Genomic DNA, 11,211 nt, shown 5'->3' with positions numbered 1-11,211 from the left:
TCAAACCAGCAAACCAAAAAAAACAGTTTCTCAGGAATGCAGTAAACTTGTGCTAATTAATAAAATTATGAATTGACCTCCTAAAATCATGAAACTTGGCAGTAATTTACTTTGATATGAGAACTAATTCTGAGCAAAACTCCAGGATTTTTAGAGGAGTCAAAGTAATTTTAAGACTCAACTCGAATCGACCGATGATGACAGACACAAAAGACTGTAATTGAGACAGGTTCTGGGATTGTGATTGAAAGGAGGGAACTTTGGATATAATTATCAACTGAAAAACCCACAGAATACTCACAGGGAATTAAGCTAATAATTTAGGGAACTTGAGTTAAGAAATTCCACAGATTAACACAGGAAAACTCAATCAAGCAACAAAGAAAGCTAAACTAACCACAGTCTCAGCACAGGAAAGTTTAGACTCTACTAACAGGTACTTAATCAATAACCACAGTCTAAGCACAGGTTATTATCAAGCCTGACTCTAATCTACAGACTAAGCACAAGATTAAGAGGTTTAAATTTGAGAGAAATCTCGGGTTTCATTCATAAATCGGTTTGTGTTACAACGATCGAGCTAAGGTCCTTATATAGGCCTTTTTAGGTTACAAACTTGAAAAGAAACTACATCCAAGGGTCAGGATCCCTCCTCACATGCTGGTAAGAGTCCAAGTACAATATTACAACGGTTTAAAAGCTCTTAATTGTAAACTGGAATGAAAACAAAAGAGAAATGCAGTGACAAAGTGATGAGTTGTGGTCCTTTCTTCGCATTCTTTGGCTTTTCTGTTGAATGTAGGCACTTGAGGACGAAATGATTGAGTCCTTGGTATTAAAATTGGCTCTAGGTTGTATCTGGTATATGGGAAGACAAGCCAAAAGTTCTTTGAGTGCTTTTTCCTCATGGTTTAGCCAGAAATGGAAAGTTTGCTTTTGTTGTTTGTCATTTGCTGCAGTTCTGTCCAGCTTAGATTTCTAGGACTTGCATTGTGATTCTTCCTTGGACCCCTAGGACTTTTCTGAGCCTAATTCAGTGGCCAACCAGCTGGCCATGGTGGCAGTTGGTGGTTGGGCTTGTACTTATACTTATTGGCCACCAAACTTAGCTCAGCTTGACTGGTTTCTGAGATGGGTGTGGTGTTGCTTTGGCTTGTCTGCTGAAGTGAGGTGCCCTGGTCAGTGGCTCCTGCTGCAACCTCCCCTGGTTGGACAGGGCTTGTCCTCAAGCCTGGTGACTCCTCCCCCTCAGCATCATCATAATATGGACTTAGGTCACCTACATTAAAAGTGCCATGCACCTCATACTCTCCTGGTAGATCCACTTTGTAGGCATTTGGACCAATCCTCTCAACAATTTCAAAGGGGCCATCAGCTCTTGGCATTATTTTGTTCTTTCTTCTTGCTGGAAACCTCTCTTTTCTTAAATGAACCCAGACCAAATCCCCTGGAACAAATTCCTTTCTTTTCTGAGGCACCTTGGACTGTTTCATGTACTTCTCATTGGTCTTCTCAATTTCCCTTTTCACAGTTTCATGGAGTTTCAGTAGTTGTTCTGCCCTGGCCTTAGCATCATGATTTATCTCATTTCTTGGTACAGATGACAAGTCTACAGGCATTAGGGGATTAATCCCATAGACAACCTCAAAAGGACTATGACCAGTAGCAGTTGATGGTGATCTGTTGAAGGCAAATTCTGCTGCTGCTAACTTGATGTCCCAATCTTTTAGACTCTTGCTTACAAGACATCTCAGAATCCTACCCAAAGTCTTGTTGGTGACCTCAGTTTGGCCATCTGTTTGGGGGTGGTGAGAAGTACTGAACAACAGTTTTGTCTTGAGCAGCTTCCATAGAGTTTTCTAAAAGTAACTCATGAACTTTGTATCTCTATCTGAAACAATTGTCTTTGGAACTCCATGAAGCCTCACAATTTCCTTTAGGTATAGCTCAGCAACACTGGCAAAGCATCTTCTCGTTTTCTTGCAAGCTATAAAATGGGCCATCTTACTGAACCTGTCAACAACAACCATGATTGAATCCTTTCCTCTCTGTGTCCTTGGCAATGCAACAATAAAATCCATGCTCACATCCTCCCATGGCTTGCTTGGCACTGGTAATGGGATATATGGACCAGTTTGGAAGGAACTCTTAGCCATTTGACATGCTGAACATCTCTTGAGAACATTTTGGGCATCCCCCATCATTTTTGGCCAATGGAACATTCTCGTAGTATGTCCAGTGTTTTCTGAACACCAAAATGCCCTCCCAAGCCTCCTGAATGGACTTCCCTGATTAGGAGGTCCCTGTAGGAACCCCTTGGAACACAGAGCTTGTTCCCTTGGAATAGAAACCCATCTTGCAGCAAGTATTTGTTCCCTGGAACCCTATGCCCTTCAAACTGTGTGATCCACTCCTCAGAGAAGTCAGGGTCTTCCTTGTACATCTCTTTCATGAACTCAAACCCAAGGACCCTGGTTCCCATAGCTGATAGTAAGGAGTGCCTCCTTGATAGTGCATCTGCCACCACATTTTGTTTCCCTTCCTTATACTTGCTGGAAAAAGTGAATGACTGCAAGTACTCCACCCACTTAGCATGTCTGTGACTCAATTTGTGTTGACCATTTATATACTTCAAAGCTTCATGATCAGAGTGTAACACAAATGGCTTTGGCTTCAAATAGTGACTCCAATGCATGACTGCCCTGATAATTGCATAAAATTCCTTGTCATAGGTAGAATACTTTAATTTAGCTCCATTCAATTTCTCATCAAGTAAGCTACGGGTTTCGAGCTTGGATCAGGACTGCACCAATGCCCACTCCACTGGCATCACACTCTACTTCAAAGAGTTGATCAAAGTCTGGCAATTTCAGAATAGGAGTCTCACACATTAATTTCTTAATCCTCTCAAAGGACTGCTGAGCACTCTCAGTCCAGTGGAACTCCCCTTTCTTCATACACTCAGTAATTGGAGCAACAACTGAGCTGAAGTTCTTGATGAATCTCCTATAAAAGGAGGCCAATCCATGGAACCCCCTCACCTCAGTGATTGTTTTAGGAGTTGGCCATGATTGAATGGCTGCAACTTTGTCCTGATCAACTGTAATCCCCCTCCCAGAGACAATGTACCCTAGGAATGCCACTTCTTCAACCATAAAAGTACATTTTTCCAGCTTGCCAAATAGTTTCTGTTCCTTGAGGATCCTGAATACAGCTTCAAGATGTTTCGGTGTGTTCTTTTTGCTGCTATAAACCAAGATATCATCAAAGTAGACCACTGCAAATTTGCCTAAACATGGCCTTAGCACCTCAGTCATCAGTCTCATAAAGGTGCTTGGTGCATTAGAAAGACCAAATGGCATCACAAGCCACTCATACAGTCCATGTTTAGTTTTGAAGGTAGTCTTCCACTCATCCCCTTCCCTTATCCTGACTTGATGGTACCCTTGCCTGAGATCAATTTTAGAAAATATCATGGCACCACTGAGCTCATCTAACATGTCATCCAACCTTGGTATTGGGAACCTGTACTTGACAGTGATGTTGTTAATGGCCCTGCTGTCAGTACACATCCTCCATGTTCCATCCTTCTTTGGAACAAGTAAAGCAGGGACTGCACAAGGACTGAGAGATTCTCTGACAAATCCCTTGCCCATAAGTTCCTCAATCTGGCTTTGTAATTCCTTGGTAGCAGCTGGATCACTTCTATAAGCTGGCCTGTTGGGAAGCACTGAGCCTGGAACAAGGTCTATGTGATGCTCAATGCCTCTCAATGGTGGCAACCCACTAGGTAGCTCTCTTGGAAACACTTTCTTGTACCTCTGAATTAATGGTCTAACTTCAGCAGGCATCTCAGGACTCCCTTCCTTGCTTACTTCTTTGGATAGTAATACCCAGACAGATTGTTCTTGCTTCATTTCCTTGATCATGGCTGCTTCAGAAAGAAATAGCACACCATTGCCCTCCTCTGGCATACTTGGACCTCCATAGTTTCTCTGGTTGGGTGGTAATGGGGTCAGGGTGACCTTCTTACCCTCATGCTTGAAACTATAGATGTTATCCTTCCCATGGTGAGTGGTATTCCTGTCATATTCCCATGGTCTCCCCAGGAGTAGGTGGCAGGCATCCATTGGGACAATATCACACAGGACTTCATCTTTATACACCTTCCCAATAGAAAATGGAACCAAGCATTGTTTGTCCACCCTTACTTCTGCTCCCTTGTTCAACCATCTCAACTTGTAAGGGTTTGGGTGTTCTTGAGTTGTCAGGTTGAGTTTACTAACCATGGCATTTGATGCCACATTTGTACAACTTCCCCCATCTATGATTAGGTTACAAACCCTCCCCTGGACTGTGCATCCGGTTGAATATCGGGATCTTTGATCAGCTTCCAGAGGTGAGTGTTGGGAATGCATGACCCTCCACAAGACTAAGCTGTGACCTGTATCAGGGGGGGCCACAACTGCATCTTGTTCTGGTTCTCCTTCAGTCTCCACTTCCTCCATTATCAGGGTCTCATCGTCTTCATACTGAACCAACCCTTCCCTCTCCCATTGTTCTACTTCCATTGCTGTCAAGGTTCTCTTAGAAGGACAGTCCTTTCTAAAATGGCCATACCCTTAGCACTGGAAGCACTTAATCTTCCCATCAGTCACAGGTGTGTTGGTTCTAGGATTCACATGACTCTTCCCCTTGTCTGGTGTTGGTTGGGTTGCAAGTTTTGGGATTTCTCCAATCCTAACCCCAGAAAAAGGTTTGAAAGTGGGTCTGGTAAGGGGTTTGGAAGCAGTGACCTTGGCTTTTCCCATCTTTTCAATCCTCAATGCCAGGTTGACTGCCTCATCAAAGGACCAAACTTGTTGCATTCTAACTCTTATAGCAATCTTAGGATCTAATCCTTCAACAAACCTAGCAATTTTCTGTTCAGGTTTTTTAGTGATCTCACATTGCAGGGTAAGTTGTTCAAAGCTCCTAAGATAAGACTCAACAGATTGTTGGTCTTGTTTCAGCTGGGTTAACTTGATAAACATATCCTGTGTGTAATCTTTAGCTATAAACTTATCCTTCAATTTCTTTTTAAGTTTTAGCCAAGATTTAATGGGTTCCTTGCCTTCTCTCATTCTCTGGCTTTTCAGGGTTTCATACCAAAGTGAGGCATAACCTTTGAATTTAAGGATAGAAACTTTGAAAGCTTTCCTGTCAGTATATCCCTTAAATTCAAAGACTCTCTCAACAGTTCTAATCCAGTCTAACAAATCTTCAGGGTTTAAACTACCATGGAAATCAGGAATTTCTACCTTTATATCTTTGTCTCTTTCCATGTAGATGCCCTCTGCCATAGATTCATCAGTATCTGACATGTCTTCTCCATGCTCCTGGTGGTATGGTTGTCCTCTTCCTGCTCCAACAAAGCCTCTACCCCTGCCTCTGCCTCTGTAGGGTGGCCTCCTTGGATCATGGTTAGGAACTCCTTCTGCAAGAGTGTTGACAATATTTACCAGTTCATTGATTCTTCCTGCTATCTGATCCACCCTGGTCTCAATACCAGTAAATCTCTCTTCACTCATGGGTTATTTTTTGTAGTTTTGTTGTAGTTAGGGTAAAAATGAACTCACTTTCCTTCCCAAGACTAACACAAGATGGAATCGTGTTAAAACCTTGCTCTGATATACCAATTTGCAGTGTAATGTCCAAGGGTTTAGACAAATACAACAGTCAAACCAGCAAACCAAAAACAGTTTCTCAGGAATGCAATAAACTTGTGCTAATTAATAAAATTATGAATTGACCTCCTAAAATCATGAAACTTGGCAGTAATTTACTTTGATATGAGAACTAATTCTGAGCAAAACTCCAGGATTTTTAGAGGACTCAAAGTAATTTTAAGACTCAATGAACCGATCGACAGACACAAAAGACTGTAATTGAGACAGTTCTGGGATAGTGATTGAAAGGAGGGAACTTTGGATATAATTATCAACTGAAAAACCCACAGAATACTCACAGAGAATTAAGCTAATAATTTAGGGAACTTGAGTTAAGAAATTCCACAGATTAACACAGGAAAACTCAACTGAAGCAACAGCAAAGCTAAACTAACCACAGTCTCAGCACAGGAAAGTTTAGACTCTACTAACAGGTACTTAATCAATAACCACAGTCTAAGCACAGGTTATTATCAAGCCTGACTCTAATCTACAGACTAAGCACAAGATTAAGAGGTTTAAATTTGAGAGAAATCTCAGGTTTCATTCATAAATCAGTTTGTGTTACAACGATCGAGCTAAGGTCCTTATATAGGCCTTTTTAGGTTACAAACTTGAAAAGAAACTACATCCAAGGGTCAGGATCCCTCCTCACATGCTGGTAAGAGTCCAAGTACAATATTACAACGGTTTAAAAGCTCTTAATTGTAAACTGGAATGAAAACAAAAGAGAAATGCAGGTGACAAAGTGAGGTTGTGGTCCTTTGCTGCATTGCTGGCTTTTCTGTTGAATGTAGGCACTTGAGGACGAAATGATTGAGTCCTTGGTATTAAAATTGGCTCTAGGTTGTATCTGGTATATGGGAAGACAAGCCAAAAGTTCTTTGAGTGCTTTTTCCTCATGGTTTAGCCAGAAATGGAAAGTTTGCTTTTGTTGTTTGTCATTTCTTTGCAGATTCTGTCCAACTTAGATTTCTAGGACTTGCATTGTGATTCTTCCTTGGACCCCTAGGACTTTTCTGAGCCTAATTCAGTGGCCAACCAGCTGGCCATGGTGGCAGTTGGTGGTTGGGCTTGTACTTATACTTATTGGCCACCAAACTTAGCTCAGCTTGACTGGTTTCTGAGATGGGTGTGGTGTTGCTTTGGCTTGTCTGCTGAAGTGAGGTGCCCTGGTCAGTGGCTCCTGCTGCAGGACTAATGAACAAGGACAAATGGTTTACACAACGAGTCACAAGGACTAATGAACAAGGACAAATGGTTCACACACCGAGTCACGTGGACTAATGAACAAGTACAATTGTTTAACACAACGACTCACAAGGACTAATGAACAAGGATAAATGGTTTACATAACGAGTCACAAGGACTAATGAACAAGGACAAATGGTTCACACAAAGAGTCACGTGGACTAACAAACAAGTACAATTGTTTAACACAACGAGTCACAAGGACTAATGAACAAGGATAAATGGTTCACACAACGAGGCACATGGACTAATGAACAAGTACAATTTTTTAACACAACGAGTCACAAGGACTAATGAACAAGGACAAATGGTTCACACAACGAGTAACATGGACTAAGGAACAAGTAAAATTGTTAAACACAACGAGCCAGAAGGGTTAATGAACAAGAACAAAGGGTTCACACAACGAGTCACATGGACTAATGAACAAGTACAATTGTTTTAACACAACGAGTCACAAGGACTAATGAACAAGGACAAATAGTTCACATAACGAGTCATATGGACTAGAACAATTACAATTGTTTTAACATAACGAGTCAAAAGGACTAATGAACAAGGACAAATGGTTTACACAACGAGTCACAAGGACAGCACAAATGGTTCACACAACGAGTCACGTGGACTAATAAACAAGTACAATTGTTTAACACAACGAGTCACAAGGACTAATGAACAAGGACAAATGGTTCACACAACGGGTCACATTTATTAATAAACAAGGACAAAAGGCTTTGCACAACGAGTCACGAGGACTAACGAACAAGGACAAATGGTTCATACAACGAGTCACATGGACTAATGAACAAGGACAATTGTTTTAACACAACGAGTAACAAGGACTAATGAACAAGGACAAATGGTTTACACAACAAGTCACAAAGACTAATGAACAAGTACAATTGTTTAACACAACGAGTCACAAGGATTAATGAACAAGGATAAATGGTTTACATAACAAGTCACAAGGACTAATGAACATGGACAAATGGTACACACAACGAGTCACATGGACTAATGAACAAGTACAATTGTTTAAAACAACGACTCACAAGGACTAATGAACAAGGATAAATGGTTCACACAACGAGTCGCATTTATTAATAAACAAGAACAAATGGTTTGCACAACGAGTCACGAGGATTAACGAACAAGGACAAATGGTTCATACAACGAGTCACATGGACTAATGAACAAGGACAAATGGTTCACACAACGAGTCATATGGACTAGAACAATTACAATTGTTTTAACATAACGAGTCAAAAGGACTAATGAACAAGGACAAATGGTTTACACAACGAGTCACAAGGACAGCACAAATGGTTCACACAACGAGTCACGTTGACTAATAAACAAGTACAATTGTTTAACACAACGAGTCACAAGGACTAATGAACAAGGACAAATGGTTCACACAACGGGTCACATTTATTAATAAACAAGGACAAAAGGCTTTGCACAACGAGTCACGAGGACTAACGAACAAGGACAAATGGTTCATACAACGAGTCACATGGACTAATGAACAAGGACAATTGTTTTAACACAACGAGTAACAAGGACTAATGAACAAGGACAAATGGTTTACACAACGAGTCACAAGGACTAATGAACAAGGACAAATGGTTCACACTACGAGTCACGTGGACTAATGAACAAGTACAATTGTTTAACACAACGAGTCACAAGGACTAATGAACAAGGACAAATGGTTCACACAACGAGTCGCATTTATTAATAAACAAGGACAAATGGTTTGCACAACGAGTCACGAGGACTAACGAACAAGGACAAATGGTTCATACAACGAGTCACATGGACTAATGAACAAGAACAATTGTTTTAACACAATGAGTCACACGGACTAATGAACAAGGACAAATGGTTTACACAACGAGTCACAAGGACTAATGAACAAGGACAAATGGTTCACACAACGAGTCACGTGGACTAATGAACAAGTACAATTGTTTAACACAACGACTCACAAGGACTAATGAACAAGGATAAATGGTTTACATAACGAGTCACAAGGACTAATGAACAAGGACAAATGGTTCACACAACGAGTCACGTGGACTAATAAACAAGTACAATTGTTTAACACAACGAGTCACAAGGACTAATGAACAAGGATAAATGGTTCACACAACGAGTCACATGGACTAATGAACAAGTATAATTTTTTAACACAACGAGTCACAAGGACTAATAAACAAGGACAAATGGTTCACACAACGAGTAACATGGACTAAGGAACAAGTAAAATTGTTAAACACAACGAGCCAGAAGGGTTACTGAACAAGAACAAAGGGTTCACACAACGAGTCACATGGACTAATGAACAAGAACAATTGTTTTAACACAACGAGTCACAAGGACTAATGAACAAGGACAAATGGTTCACACAACGAGTCACATGGACTAATGAACAAGTACAATTGGTTTAACATAACGAGTCACAAGGACTAATGAACAAGGACAAATGGTTCACACAATGAGTCATATAGACTAATGAACAAGTACAATTGTTTAACACAACGAGTCACAAGGACTAATAAACAAGGACAAATGGTTCACACAACGAGTCACATAGACTAAGGAACAAGTACAATTGTTTAACACAACGAGTCACAAGGATTAATGAACAAGGATAAATGGTTTACACAACAAGTCACAAGGACTAATGAACAAGGAGAATTGTTTTAACACAATGAGTCACAAGGACTAATGAACAAGGACAAATGGTTTACACAACGAGTCACAAGGACTAATGAACAAGGACAAATGGTTCACACAACGAGTCACGTGGACTAATGAACAAGTACAATTGTTTAACACAACGACTCACAAGGACTAATGAACAAGGATAAATGGTTCACACAACGAGTCGCATTTATTAATAAACAAGGACAAATGGTTTGCACAACGAGTCACGAGGACTAACGAACAAGGACAAATGGTTCATACAACGAGTCACATGGACTAATGAACAAGAACAATTGTTTTAACACAATGAGTCACAATGACTAATGAACAAGGACAAATGGTTCACACAACTAGTCGCATTTATTAATAAACAAGGACAAATGGTTTGCACAACGAGTCACGAGGACTAACGAACAAGGACAAATGGTTCATACAACGAGTCACATGGACTAATGAACAAGAACAATTGTTTTAACACAATGAGTCACAAGAACTAATGAACAAGGACAAATGGTTTACACAACGAGTCACAAGGACTAATGAACAAGGACAAATGGTTCACACAACGAGTCACGTGGACTAATGAACAAGTACAATTGTTTAACACAACGACTCACAAGGACTAATGAACAAGGATAAATGGTTTACATAACGAGTCACAAGGACTAATGAACAAGGACAAATGGTTCACACATCGAGTCACGTGGACTAATAAACAAGTACAATTGTTTAACACAACGAGTCACAAGGACTAATGAACAAGGATAAATGGTTCACACAACGAGTCACATGGACTAATGAACAAGTATAATTTTTTAACACAACGAGTCACAAGGACTAATGAACAAGGACAAATGGTTCACACAACGAGTAACATGGACTAAGGAACAAGTAAAATTGTTAAACACAACGAGCCAGAAGGGTTAATGAACAAGAACAAAGGGTTCACACAACGAGTCACATGGACTAATGAACAAGTACAATGGTTTTAACACAACGAGTCACAAGGACTAATGAACAAGGACAAATGGTTCACACAACGAGTCATATGGACTAATGAACAATTACAATTGTTTTAACATAACGAGTCAAAAGGACTAATGAACAAGGACAAATGGTTTACACAACGAGTCACATGGACTAATGAACAAGTACAATTGGTTTAACATAACGAGTCACAAGGACTAATGAACAAGGACAAATGGTTCACACAATGAGTCACATAGACTAATGAACAAGTACAATTGTTTAACACAACGAGTCACAAGGACTAATAAACAAGGACAAATGGTTCACACAACGAGTAACATGGACTAAGGAACAAGTACAATTGTTTAACACAACGAGTCACAAGGATTAATGAACAAGGATAAATGGTTTACATAACAAGTCACAAGGACTAATGAACATGGACAAATGGTACACACAACGAGTCACATGGACTAATGAACAAGTACAATTGTTTAAAACAACGACTCACAAGGACTAATGAACAAGGATAAATGGTTCACACAACGAGTCGCATTTATTAATAAACAAG

The sequence above is a fragment of the Silene latifolia genome, chromosome 9 (assembly GCF_048544455.1).
Source record: "Silene latifolia isolate original U9 population chromosome 9, ASM4854445v1, whole genome shotgun sequence".
Taxonomy (NCBI): Eukaryota; Viridiplantae; Streptophyta; class Magnoliopsida; order Caryophyllales; family Caryophyllaceae; genus Silene; species Silene latifolia.
This window is presented reverse-complemented; position numbering follows the sequence as displayed.